The sequence below is a fragment of the Macrobrachium rosenbergii genome, chromosome 9 (assembly GCF_040412425.1).
Source record: "Macrobrachium rosenbergii isolate ZJJX-2024 chromosome 9, ASM4041242v1, whole genome shotgun sequence".
Classification (NCBI taxonomy): Eukaryota; Metazoa; Arthropoda; class Malacostraca; order Decapoda; family Palaemonidae; genus Macrobrachium; species Macrobrachium rosenbergii.
Genome location: NC_089749.1, coordinates 28,320,573 through 28,335,039, shown reverse-complemented (window position 1 = coordinate 28,335,039; position 14,467 = coordinate 28,320,573). Strand labels below are relative to the sequence as shown.

General features: G+C 35.7%; 1 protein-coding gene across 1 annotated transcript in view; it reads left to right on the top strand.

The window, feature by feature from the left end:
• The window catches only part of bsk (mitogen-activated protein kinase dJNK), a 493,348-nt gene that overhangs the window by 60,366 nt on the left and 418,515 nt on the right, over positions 1-14,467 (top strand). Inside the window, exon 2 of the mRNA XM_067108797.1 lies at positions 9,802-9,871. The gene's annotated coding sequence lies outside the window, so the exon portion shown is untranslated. The remainder of the gene's footprint in view (positions 1-9,801; positions 9,872-14,467) is intronic.

Sequence of the window (14,467 nt, the reverse complement as noted above, 5' to 3'; positions counted from 1 at the left end):
TTCAGCCTTGCAGGTTCACTGTAGGTTTTTAACTTCTTCCTACTAGCCAATAGCCTTTTAATTAATACTGTGGATAGGGATGGGTGTATGGCTTCTTGGAATCGATGATTAATTGTTGATGACATCAACACAAATACAGCTTGTTGAATTGGAAGGGTTACTTACTTTTCTGGCCTCTGATATTTTCTTGCCTCATGTCTTCTTAGAACACTGCATACTATGTAATGAAGGTTGTCTTAAACTAAATTGATTAAACCTTCATGAAAGTTGGTTGAGACCATGCTGATGGTTTCCTAATGAATTGAACTCGCAAATAGCCGTCATGTGTTAGATGTGGTTGATTAATGTTCGTAGGGAAGCATATTCCATTCTGTGGGTGAAATCCCTATAGCCTTTTGCTGTGTAAACTAGGCTTTTGGCAGGAGTGTTAGATCCATAATTGGGAGTAAAATTTAATATTTTTCATATTTTTAGCTTCCCTCAAGTATAATTCTTTTCAGTGGTACATCAGTGAGCACTGGGCTCTCATTCTAGACAAGCTGTTTAAGGAGGTTGTTAGTCGAGTAGATTTTGTGAAGTCTTATGTATTCCTAAGATAACTAAACTTTTAATTTTTGGTTGTATATTCAAACATTGTTCTTGCTTGTTAATTTTAAAACATGCTATATGACTTAAGGTAGTTTTAACAGGTACAGTGAACTCCCCAGTAAAACACTTTTTGGCAGTGTGATTCAACTCTTTGGAAAGTAATACTCTCACACTCTGCTTCTTTAGAATGAGAATTTTAACTTTAAAGGAAAAACATTTATAATCAGTTTCATAGTTGACTGAATCTCTACTATGGCAACTCCCAGAGGTCAAGTTTTGTGCAAATGGCAGATAATTGCTAATGTTAGATAAAGGGGACTAGTTTTAATTGGTCTTGGGTTTTCAGTTAGTAACCAAATATGGATACATAAGATTGTGATAACAGTTTTTGATCTGCCTTCAAGTCATTGAAGGAATCTAGAATAACCATCCTTCAAAAATATCCAAACTTAACTACGCAGATTCAGTGTCTTCCAAAAAACACTACCCCAGACCTAGCTATAAACATTTCAGCTACTAGTCCTTTCTACTTCCACAACACTGCCCCTTTACATGTGTCTCACCAATTGCCAAAAACATTCAGCTTTTTCTCATTAAACAAATCAACTGTTGTACATTTCATCTCATCTGCACAACAAAATTGGTATTTTATTCTTTATCCAGGGGTGTTTAATATATTTGTACAAACTGATGCCTCCAGCCATGTGGAAACATTTAAGCCACACAGTTGGTGAAAATGCTATTGATTTTCCCAGTGTCTCACTTGGGTAAAAAGCATGGCTGCCATTGACCTCAGGTGTTGAGGCTCATCTACCATGTAAGGGACATTTCTTTCCACAAAGGGTTTCCCAACTCTTAACTAGGTGATCCTCTGCCTTGATGAATCATGTATTTGTACCCCAAACCATTGGCACTAAGTAGTGCATCAGCGATTAGGTTGTACTGCTTAGTAAACCAATGTGACTGCTCACAGTAAACAGACTACTTGGTGTAAGAGGTTACAGTTGGCCCCAGGAGAGACAGGCTATTTTATTGCTTTGGGGACATCCATCCCCAAGAGGTTTGGAACTGTCCATTGAGTGCTTATCTGTCTGTTTATTGCCTCTATGGTAGCACACACACACACACACACACACACACACACACACACACACACACACACACACATATATATATATATATATATATATATATATATATATATATATATATATATATATATATATATATCAGCCCTCATTCTCCATGCTAGCTGATTGGGAAGTTTGTAACACATAGCTAATTATAGGTTTTTGTTGCATAATTAGCCATGTGTTACAAACTTCCCAGTCAGCCATCATGATGGAGGTTGGTTGATATTGATTCAAAACACAAAAACCTGATTCGACACCATTGTATATGTATATATTTTATATATAATTTATTTAATTATTTTGGATAAACAGTACATCACATGCGCACCCAACACGTGTGTGTAGTGATCATGACGTGTTTTTAATTATAATGGACTTATTAGCTCCCAGGTGGCCCTGCGACCCATTTTTGGACGCTGTCTCTCTCAGACGCTCTCTCTCTCTCTCTCTCTCTCTCTCTCTCTCTCTCTCTCGTACAGAATTTGTCATTGGATTTCGAGGCTATTGATTTGCATAGGGTTATTTATTGTGCGCGGTAGTTTATATTTCAGCGATAAAACATTAAAAAAATTCACGCTTAAGTGTGAGAAGATGATGGCTAGATGTTACAAATGTGTGTTCTGTTTACTGTAAATATTTGTAAAAAGCTCGTGAACATGCTTGGGATATATTTGTAATTGGAATTTGGGGAAGAGAGAGGGAGAGAAAGATAATTGGAATTTCAGCTGTGGTTTATTCCTACATAGCAGGTTTAAATCTAAGATTTATTTATTCATCATAATCATCTCTCGATGGCGAATGCAACCAGCGCTTCATGAATAAATTAAGAGTTCCTGATTGCGATCTGTAGGTATATATCGAATGAATAATCTGAATTTTGAAATAAATTGCCGGAAAATAATTATGAATTAATCATTTTTTCTTTTGAATCCATTTACTTTTAGTCTGTGTTGTAAGTATGTAAATTTTACTTTCAAAATTAATGCTTTTCTTTAAAGCCATGAAAGTTTCTCTCGTAGTCTTTTATTTTATTAATGAGTGGTGTACTACACAAGTTAAGTTACTGCAGTTGTATTGAATGGCTGCCTTTATCTGTGACACCATTTCAAAGTAAAAAAAAATGTTAATGACATTTTTGCTGCGAACTGCAATGTTGTGCACCGCGTAATATTGTAGCATCTTTTTAAACTTAACATTTTTGTAAGCTATGTTTTTAATTTGCCATTTAATCAGTCTGATTTATTATTTTCCGATTGGTATGACACACAAACACACATCATGTTCTTAGTTGGGAGATGTTTGTATCGTAATAGGTTGCTGTAATCTTGATGCATATAATCTATAAATAAATGTTAAAAGTAACTTTGTTAGGTTACCATGTGGGTAAATGAACACATTGCAGACAAAACTTATTATATATATATATGTGTGTGTGTTGTATATATATATATATATGTATATATATATATATATATATATATATATATATATATATATATATATATATATATATATATATATATATATATATATATATATATATACACACACACACACACACACACACACACACACACACACACACACACACACACACACACACATATGCAGTGTTGGAAAAGGTTTCCGGTCCTGTAATGGTGGAGAGGAAAGAGCCCTCGAGACGGAATTGGTATTCCCGAGGAGGGATAATGTTGCCCCAAGACAAGCTAATAGCAAATCGGGCTTTGACTAATGGCGGTAGTTTATGAATGCTGTCGTAATTGTCGTAACGAGCCTTTTATATCAGGCACATTGGCGCTTTCATGGATGGGGAATGGCACGTAATTCCGTCGTTATAACTTTGTTTTGGGAGGTGAAGGGAAGGGTGGAGGATGGGAGTGGAGAGGAGAGGAGAGGAGAGGAGAGGGATTGAGGAGAAGGAAGGAAAGGGGAAGGATGGAGGAATAGAAAGAAAGAAATTTGAAATGGTGGTTGGGTTAGGAAGGAAGGAAGGAAAAAGGAAACAAGTTAGGGGGAAAGGCGGAAGAGGAACGAAGAAAGGAAAGGGAGAGGGGAGGAGGAGGAGGAGGAGGAGTGAAAGAGGGAGGGCATAAAAAAAAAGGAAGGAAGGGTAAAGGGTATGGGAGGGGGAAGGGGAAGAGGCGGTTCACGAAATTCATTCCGGTGTAATTGTGGATAGGTGGCAAGAGCGGCGCGTGTAGTTTGGTGTCGGAGGGAAAATATTATGTTTTTGTGCTTGCGCGCTCTCTGAAGTCATTCCGCGGCCGCTATTTTTCGACTGCTTTATTGAACTTGGATGGAGGGGGGCAGGGGGTGGGGAAGGAGCAGGGGAGGTTGGGGCCAGAAACGGGATGGTTTTTATTGATCTTTTTCATCTTTTGTTTGGATGTTTTGTTTCATGGCTCAATACTTGGTCATTGATTGGACTAAAGAAGTATTGCTTATGGTGTATTGGTAACAGTAGTAGTAATTTCTTCATGATTTTTTCCATGAAATTTAAATGAATTCATTATAACAATGTTAAAAAATCTTAACGCTGAAGTTTTGCAATAATGTCCGTAATAATAAAAGCAGTCAGAACATTTTAATTGCCTGTCGATAGAAACATTCATGTGCAATGGACGTGGAAGGGCCCCAGGTGTGTGTTTTTTGAAAGTGAAATCGGTAATACATTCTTCAAGGAAAGATATGACGGTCGATAGCTGGGGTCTTTACCAGTGGCCGTACGAAACTCTGCATACAAGAGCTACCGCCGAAGAAAAGGGTTATCCTTGTGTCAGTTGAGGTCAATGTACAATTATTAATTATTATTATTATTATTATTATTATTATTATTATTATTTTGCCCATGGTAGTTCTCCCTGTTTTACCGTCATCCATGTAGTAAGGAGGAATTACACTTACACTTGTAGCTTAAGGTTTTTGCAAACAGGGATTTGGTACTTTGCGAAAAAAAAGCTAATGGAGCATGCAGAAATCTACAGTTTCAAAGTCTTCAAGGTAACTACCAGAAAAATATCCGATCTATGACATTGCTTAACGAAACCAATTAGGTTTCTAAGTTTAAAGTTTGTAATCCGGTTTAACACAATAGGTGGTGTGAAAATAATCAGCAATGCATCACACTCCCGATATACACGTGCACGTACAATTTTAGGATGGTTTGCGCCAGCAACGGTGATAGTCGGCCATAAAGGAAATCTAGAAAAACCCGTTCATATAAAAATCAAGAACTACTGTATGATTTGTTGCACAATCGCGTACGTTATTTCTAGTGCTATACGTTGAGTGCGTCGTTTGCTTTTAATCAGTTGTTTTGCAGACGGGTAGTTTGGGTTTTGTTTTGTAGTATTGTCCATTAATCAAGAATTTTTCAATTCTGATTGAGCGATGAAAAGAGACGATGCCGTGCTTTCCGAGCCGTATGTTAACCGTTAAACAATTTCTTGTATGTTTATCATTCTTTAAACTACACAAAAGGAGGCTATTCATTTAGGATACAAAAAGCCGTAAAAGATGTGGAGCTTTTTATGTTGGGTTAACATCCAGGATCATTTCAGTTCATGTTGGCATTCATCTTTTCACGACATAATTTTATGACGTGAAGCCCTTATTGAATGAATCCAGCAGTAATGTTATGAACCTCAACTGGTTTCTATTGTTCTGCTGGAAAATTCATTTTTCGCGGAACAATAGAGGTCACAATTAATTGAGTCACAACATTTGTCTATAATTATTTTTCTCTCTTGCTTTTGTCTCTGGGTAGCCATAACTAAGTTATTTTGTTTCAGATCTCCATGTATCCTTGTTATAAAGATAATTATTTACCTCCTGGGATTCTGAGAATTTTCATGATGCAAAGAGTACAACGGGATATTTTCAATAGTTATCGGAATTATTTACAGTATTGGTCAAGCAACCCTTTCCATTTTCTACGTATCATAAGTATTTTCACGGACCATATAAATACTGCAGATTTTTTGTATTTTTCACACAAGAGTACAAACCTTCAGTTCACAAAACGCGATTTAAACTTACAGAAAGAAATGTTCGGCATCAGAGAGAGAGAGAGAGAGAGAGAGAGAGAGAGAGAGAGAGAGAGAGAGAGAGAGAGAGAGAGAGAGATCAAATGAGAATGGTTTCACTTAGTGGGATTAAGTATATTTTTTTCGAGGTCCTTCCATTTTAATTATGGCATGATGGCTTTTTGACGGAACGCTGTTAAATATTTTCCACCCATCTTTATCTCCACTCCCATCATTGATACACAGCAGTTGATTAACAAGATACATACTTGCCAATGTTTAGGTCGATAGGCGTACTATGAGTTTTTCAGGAAACGCACTTGGATTTCTCTTTCCTCTGCCGGTAGAGTACTCCGGATTAATACCACTTCACCACAGGAGAGAGAGAGAGAGAGAGAGAGAGAGAGAGAGAGAGAGAGAGAGAGAGAGATTGTTTCAATATTGCAGTTATTTTTATGTTTGAGCGTTGAAGACATGGTTTGCCAGCCTGGCAAAGATGAGCAAAATCCCCAAAGTCGAGTTGGGAAAAGGGATTAAAGTCTATCGGTAGCCATGCTCCAGCGAAGTGTATCGTGTATCACCGGTGGTTAGCAGTATTTTAATGAGGTTAAAGAGCCTTAGGGAGCCTTCATTATCTTATCGATTACGATATTACTAAATTACTTCGGTCTTTAAGACTACATCTTTAGCAGAAGGGTAAAAATACGAGGGAAAAGCGAGATGAAATAGCTAGCTAATTGGCGACTTTTCACGACCAGTGGGCCATGTTAGACCTCATTCCAGGAAAATAGAAACTCATTTCAGGACGTCTGTGGGTTTGCGAGTCCAGAAACGCGCTCAATAGCCGTCGGGAGATCGGAAATCCTTAAATAAGAATGAGTTAAAGCGGTCTCCATTTATTCGAGGTGAGAGACGATGGCTAAGCGAATAAAATCTCGAATGCAGTGGAAAGGCACTGCACGATTGGGCTCGTCCGCCTTTCCCACACACAATTTCGCTGTGAAATGCAATAATCAGAGTATATATATATATATATATATATATATATATATATATATATATATATATAATATATATATATATATATATATATATATCTATATATATATATATATATATATATATATATATATATATATATATATATATAATATATATATATATATATATATATATATATATATATATATATATATATATATATATATATATATATATATATATATATATATATATATATATATATATATATATATATATATATATATATATATATATATATATATATATATATATATATATATATATATATGTATATATATGTGTATATATATATATATATATATAATGTACCGAGGTTTTGTACATGTATACGCTTTTTAGTGGCGAGGCAGTTATTTTTCTTTATTTTCTCAAACTTTCAGAATGTCAGTTTCGTTTATGAGGTTAAAGCTGAGATATCAAAAGTCTGATCGTGTCAAAAGAATAAGTATCATAGGTTTTCCCTTGACGTTCAGAATATGCACAGTTGTATTTCCAGTAAAGGTTGAATGACATGTTGAGTCCAGAGGTATTTATAAAAAGATACTAAGTGACCACTCAGAGGTCGGAACATGATTTAGAGGAAATGATAAGCCAAGGCGAAGAAGACATCGATGCTTTGGTTGAAACCGGGACGTTCCTTAATATACCGCTGCAGCTGACCACCGGAGGGAAGGGCGAGTGCGACCGGAGTCTCGACCTTTAAAAATTATACCTTAGTTTAACCAGATCACTGAGCTGATTAACAGCTCTCCTAGGGGTAGTCCTGAGGATTAGACGTAGTTTATTTTACGTGGCTAAGAACCAATTGGTTACCTAGCAACGGGACCTACAGCTTATTGTGGAATCCGAACCACATTATAGCGCAAAATGAATTTCACCAGAAATAAATTCCTCTAATTCTTCATTAGCCGGCCGGAGACTCGAACTCGGGCCTAGCGAGTGGTAGCCGACAACTCTACTGACTCTCCCAACGAGGAACTGTCTCGACGTTTAAGTTGAGGAAAAGCAAATAATTCTTCGTATTGTAGAAAATGGAAGGTTTTCCTTGGCGTACAGGGCTTCGTGGATGCTAAGGCGTGAAGAAGTCCTCTAATACTTCCTTGCCCTTTGCTAATAGCCGTCTCTTGAGACGTAAGCCATATGTTTGCGTTCACCGAGTGGAAAAATGCTTTTCGAGAGAAAAGTGATCCGTGAGGTTTTTCATTTCATGTTGATTAATCAGCATTGTCGTGAACTGTCAGACAGTGTTAAAGTTCAGTTTAGTAGAATATATTTTCAATCATGCCAATATGGGAACAAATTGAGATGTGTGATCAATGTGGTCAGCTTGCTATACACATTAACAGTAACGATTTGTGGCGGCAGTAGGTTTTTTAATATTGACCCTTTACAAAAATGAAAGTAAGGACCAACAATGGAAGTCGTGGAAATTCTATATCGGAACGTTTAATATTTGTTATGCCTTTAGGGATCATTTGGTGAATTATGAAAGGGCTGTCTAACAATGGATTTGGCTTTAGAGAGCATTTCGAAAATATGTTATGCGGACGTTGTTTGTAATATTCATCTCTTTGTTGAATTGGTTTGGCGTTGTTCATTCCCCTGAGGTATTTTGTTTCATGTGTTTTATATATATGATTTTCTCCCCCTCTTCCAATGTATTCATTCACTGGATTCTAAAAAATTAAATATGTTTAAAGCCTTCGTGAGAAATCGGAAGGCTGTAACATGGTCCCACCCCCTCCAAGTTAAGGAGGACTTATGGTGAAAAAATATAAATGCGCATATTTAACCACACACACACACACACACACACACACACACACACACACACACACACACACACACACACACACACACACACATATATATATATATATATATATTATATATACTGTGTGTGTGCGTAATAATATGGTCATTGATATTTTTTCACCATGTACTTTGCTTGCCGCTTGCCTTGGAGGGGGTGGGAACAGGTAACAGCCTACTGATTTCTCGTGAAATCTTTCGGGGGTGAGGCTACTATCTCAGGCCCTTTTTCTTGACCGCAGCAGCCCATGGTGCTCAACTGCACCTGGGTGAGCTGGTGGGCAGTTACCAAGCTTGAAGCGATCCGAGGACGCCATAGGGCATGCAGAATAGTGTGTGTATGAAGCGACTAGTTTTGGGAGTTTCCAGCATTGGTAGTTCATGCATGATTCACTAGCTTACATTATGGATGTATCAATGACTATATTGTCGTGCGTTTTGCCGGCAACCCATTCCAGAGAAAAACAGTTGAAGTTCCAGAATTATATATATATATATATATATATATATATATATATATATATATATATATATATATATATATATATATATATATATATATATATATATATATATATATATATATATATATATATATATATATATATATATATATATATATATATATATGTGTGTGTGTGTGTGTGTGTGTAAATTATGTTCGTGATTACTTTTGCTCTAAATATTTCTTTTCCGTGAGTTAGGAAAGAAACCTTTTAGTTTTGTCCTTGTTCTGTGCTGTGCTAAATATTGTGAAAATATTTACAAATGAATAATTTTTATAGCAAGATGGACTTGAACCTCTTGTATTCAAGTTTTATAGCAAGATGGACTTGAACCTCTTGTATTCAAGTTTTATAGCAAGATGGACTTGAACCTCTTGTATTCAAGATTTATTCTTATTGTGTTTCCTTCTGTGCCTACAGATACATAACATGTGTGTCTAATACTGCATTCACGCATTTTTACTTTGAAGTATACTATACTGAAGATTATATTGAGTATATTGAATATAAATACACGCGTATAGTATGATATATATATATATATATATATATATATATATATATATATATATATATATATATATATATATATATATATATATATGTATGTATGTATGTATATGTGTGTGCGTGTATACTATTCGAGTTTTTATCCGATTGTTTTTATCTGTATCTTTCTTTTCATTGTAGATAGCGGGTTCATCCGTTAATACTGAACTCGGTGGTCCGGTATGGGCATTTGAACTTCCTGTTGCTTAAGGTAAGTGGTATAGTTGGAGAGGTTTTGGTAAACATCCGTAGTTTTGGATCCGTGATGTTATGCATTTTCGTCTCTTCCATCATTTATGTCCAGCAGCTTTAGCTTTACTGTGCTTACGCCGAAGAACAAATTATTAGGGCGAGGTGTAAAGGACGCTAGAAAGATGAACGAGATTCTTCGTTAAAATACTTCTTTAAGATACTATCAGCGACAGGCGTTAGATAATGAAATGTGAAAATCCTTTACCGTAGATTTGTGTACTTATTTGGGTTTTCGTAATTCCGAAATGTTCAGGCTAATCGGGTGACTGCTGAGGAATGCTGTTTAGTACTTTCATTTCTATATTTTGTGCAGTTTTGATAATTTGCTAGTTGACAGATAGACAGACAGACAGACAATGTGACTGGTTGATAGTTGGGGTATTTTCACGATGAAGGTGACGTTCGTATTACTTGTATAACATGGAAATTTCGTTTACTTTCTTTTACGCTTTTTACAAAACGAACTCCAACTTATATAATAGACAAACTAGGCTTTCATTTTCCTCCCGTATCCACACAGATAATGAAAAAGAAAAGACGTGAATAAAGAGATAGATAAAAGATAACCCGTTAAGAGGCAGTAAATATAAAGTAGGATCTCTGATGTTTCGATGAAGAAGCTACAGATTTTCGATGTCTAGATTCCAGGAGAGAAGTGTTTCTAGTATTTTGTTCTTTTACCTTGCTCGAATACTTATTGTTATGTGAAGTGACTGTGATCAGGTATTCAGCAGAGGTTATAAAAAGATTACCGTTCGTATTCCCAGTGGACATTAACATATATATATATATATATATATATATATATATATATATATATATATATATATATATATATATATATATATATATATATATATAAATATTCATATATATATTAAGCTACAAAATATATCTTAAATATTCAAAACATTAAGCTACAAAAGTTTTTTAATATCCAATTCCTTCTACCCCGGGAATATCCTAGAACGGGAGTTATCAGTGGTAAACGATTCAGCACCCGGGAGATTCGAACGCCCGACAGTGTGAACCAAAGACTTCAGGGACGGTAACCTCTCTTGACAGCCGAATGGTTACCGTCCCTGGAATCTTCGGTTCACACTGTCGAAAGTTCAAATCTCCCAGGTGCCGAATCATTTATCAATTATAATTCCCCTTTGCATATTCCCGAAGTAGAGCGAATTGGATGTGAAAAGATATTTGTAGTTTAATGTTTGAATGTGTACCGGGAATATGAACAATAAGTTTTCTTAATCTGTGTCAACCTCTATTGAATACCTGAATACCAGTCACTTCTTATAACAAGTATTAAATGTGTGTGTGTGTGTCTATTATATATATATATATATATATATATATATATATATATATATATATATATATATATATATATATATATATATATATATAATATATATAATATAATATATAATATATATCAAGTGGATGTATGTGTGTATACGTTCCAGCATATCTCTAAAACACATATATATAAGTGGATGTATGTGTGTATACATTCCAGCATATCTCTAAAACGCACTGAGCAATTTCATCCAAACTTGGTAAACATATGATTTACTATCTGGAAAAGATAGTGTGGGGGTAAGACATCACTGGCACCAAAGGGCACCAAAGGGGATGGGGGTGGGAAGGGCTTCCCTGAGACGGCGCTGGTTATGCCTGTAGTCTTAGTAACTATGTCTACGAATTTATCATACCTCTTTTCGGTATACGCATAACTTACTATCTGGAAAAGAATACTGTTGGGGGGGGGTTAAGACATCACTGGCACTAAAGGGGGTGACATGTAACAATAACCGAAAACGACAGATACTATTGTCTAATCCTTAATAGTAGAAGTCGCTGAGATGAATGGTGACACTTCCGATACTCTTTAAGTCGAAGTTCAGCCCCGATAGGAAGGTGGGAGTGAGAAGTGGTGAAAAATAGACGTTAAAAATGACAGATATTAGTGTCTAATCCATAGTTTTCGAGGTCGCTGAGGTGAATAGTAACTCTCCCAATGTTCTTTAACTGCAAGTTCAGCCCTGATAGGATTGGGTGGTGAGAAGGGGTGAAATATAAAATGTCAAAAATGCGGGCCAGTGTAATTGAAGCAGGTATTTTAACAGGAAAGAGAGAGAGAGAGAGAGAGAGAGAGAGAGAGAGAGAGAGAGAGTTCATCTGTTGTCATTCAGAGCTTTCCTGGGCAGTGCCGGGTTGGTCAGCTTGTATATATTTATATATACAGTATATATACACAGTATATATACTGTTATATATGCATATATATATATATATATATATATATATATATATATATATATATATATATATATATATATATATATATATATTATGTATGTATGTATGTGTAGGCCTATATATACTGTATATGTATAAACATATAATTCATTGACGTACATGCTCCAGTCTTTTTGCCGTGCTTTACATGCAGCGACATAAATTACAAATAGGTTTGGAGTGAGTGTATATATTAATATGTGATAAAGCAAGTGATCTTTTGTTTTAATGTTTAGATTGAAAATTTTGATTACCACAAATTGTTTCGTTTATTATCGGGCTTTGCTGAAGATTAAAATACTTCTTACATTTTGCACTAATCTCATCCGCCATAGAGGGGCTGTTGATTCCTTTCTTTCACTCACGATTGTACATATTCACACGTATATACGCTCTATGTGTGTGTGTGTATGTATATACATATATATATATATATATATATATATATATATATATATATATATATATATATATATATTATATATATATATATATATATATATACATATACATATATATATATATATATATATATATATATATATATATATATATATATATATATATATATATATATATATATATATATATATATTATATAGTGAGTGAGTACGCTCGCGCGCGCCCTCGTGTTGCCAGTATAAGTTAGTTCGAAGTGTAATAAAAGGTGGCAGCGGAAGCGTCCCCAGAATGTGATGAAAAAGCAACCCTTAGAGGGAGACCATAGAGCCGCCGGAACACAAAGGCGTGCAAACACGATCAGGGTTTTAATGCGGAGGGAAAGTCGGGCGATCCCATCTCTTGACCCTCGCGTTGGCAGTATACATGCAGTACTTCTGGCGAAATTAATTCTGACGTGTGCCGTGTTGCCTGGGAAGAGGCAGGGCGGTCGCTGCCAGTTGTTTGTTTCCTACGCTGTGTTATAGGTGTAACTAGTAAACACGCCTTGGGTGTATCATTTTCAATGCGGGAGGCGTCTGGTTAGGTTTGATATAGGGCTGCGCGGCGGTTTGATAGGTGCGGCAGCTGATTCAGCATCAAGGATAACAACTAAAAGAAGCGACTTTCACAGAGATTTTCCTCCATGGCTTAATTCAGTTCTTTTTCTTCCCCTTTCCTTTGTAAGATGAGTGTAAACTAGCGTACATTTACTTTTTAGGTTCAAGGACTGTTTTGTTTTGTATTTATTTCAATGTTGTTCAAAGTAGATTACAATGGCAAGTTTCTCTCTAGGAGAATGTTTTTGGATGGGTTAGCAGTGGCATATTGTGATGGCATTTCCATCTTGATGTATTTCCTTTTTTTTTTTTTTTAACAATGACAGCTATGAATGCTTTTATCATTGAGTGGAGATGATGTCACGCATTATCGCATGCCGTGCATTATCGCCAGTAAAGAATGATTGACGCAATGTCGGATGCGGATGCGGAGAACAAATAATTTTGTTTGATTGAACATAAACTGCGGTTTATCACTTCTGTATTTTCCTGGTGATGAATGGTTTGCAGTGAGGTGGATTCATTCTCCAGTTTCCAGGAGACCAGTGCCTACTTCCTGTACATTTTACCTCTTGGTGCTAGTCCAGAGCACTTGGTTAGAGCATGAAGTTTATGGCCTTATGCTCAATTTCCTCATGGCATTGAGACTTCATCTTCTATCGCCGGATGCTGTTGCATATTATGGTTGTAGGACTCTCTCTCTCTCTCTCTCTCTCTCTCTCTCTCTCTCTCTCTCTCTCTCTCTCTCTAAGACTTGCTTAAGTTTACTAAGTATTTATGTTTTTCACTTCATTTCAAAATTTGTTGTTGCTACTGAATTTCAGATTTTTTCAATTGAGTTTAAACATTGCATGAAAAATAGTCTGTTTAAATATCCACTGACTAGATTAACGGGACACGTTCACAGCATTCTCGTATTATATCAACCACCTTATATAGTATTGTTACAAATAGAGGTTTCATGTCGACGGTGAAGTGGCTGAGAAGTATTTCCTGTTCGATATCTCTCATGATATATATATTCTTTTGGGTTCGACTGCTTAGGAAGATATCTTTTCCATCGATGTTTCACCGGTTTTCGTCTTCGCCCCAAAGCCATCTTTTTTTGATTAGCTAATAACTAGTATTCTAGATCCGTTTTAAAATGGGTGAAGCTTGTACAGTTATATATTAACGAATTTGATTAACATTTACTGATACCAACCTCGTGTTACCTCAGATGAAAAAGTATTGTTATGGTATATCGGAAGTAA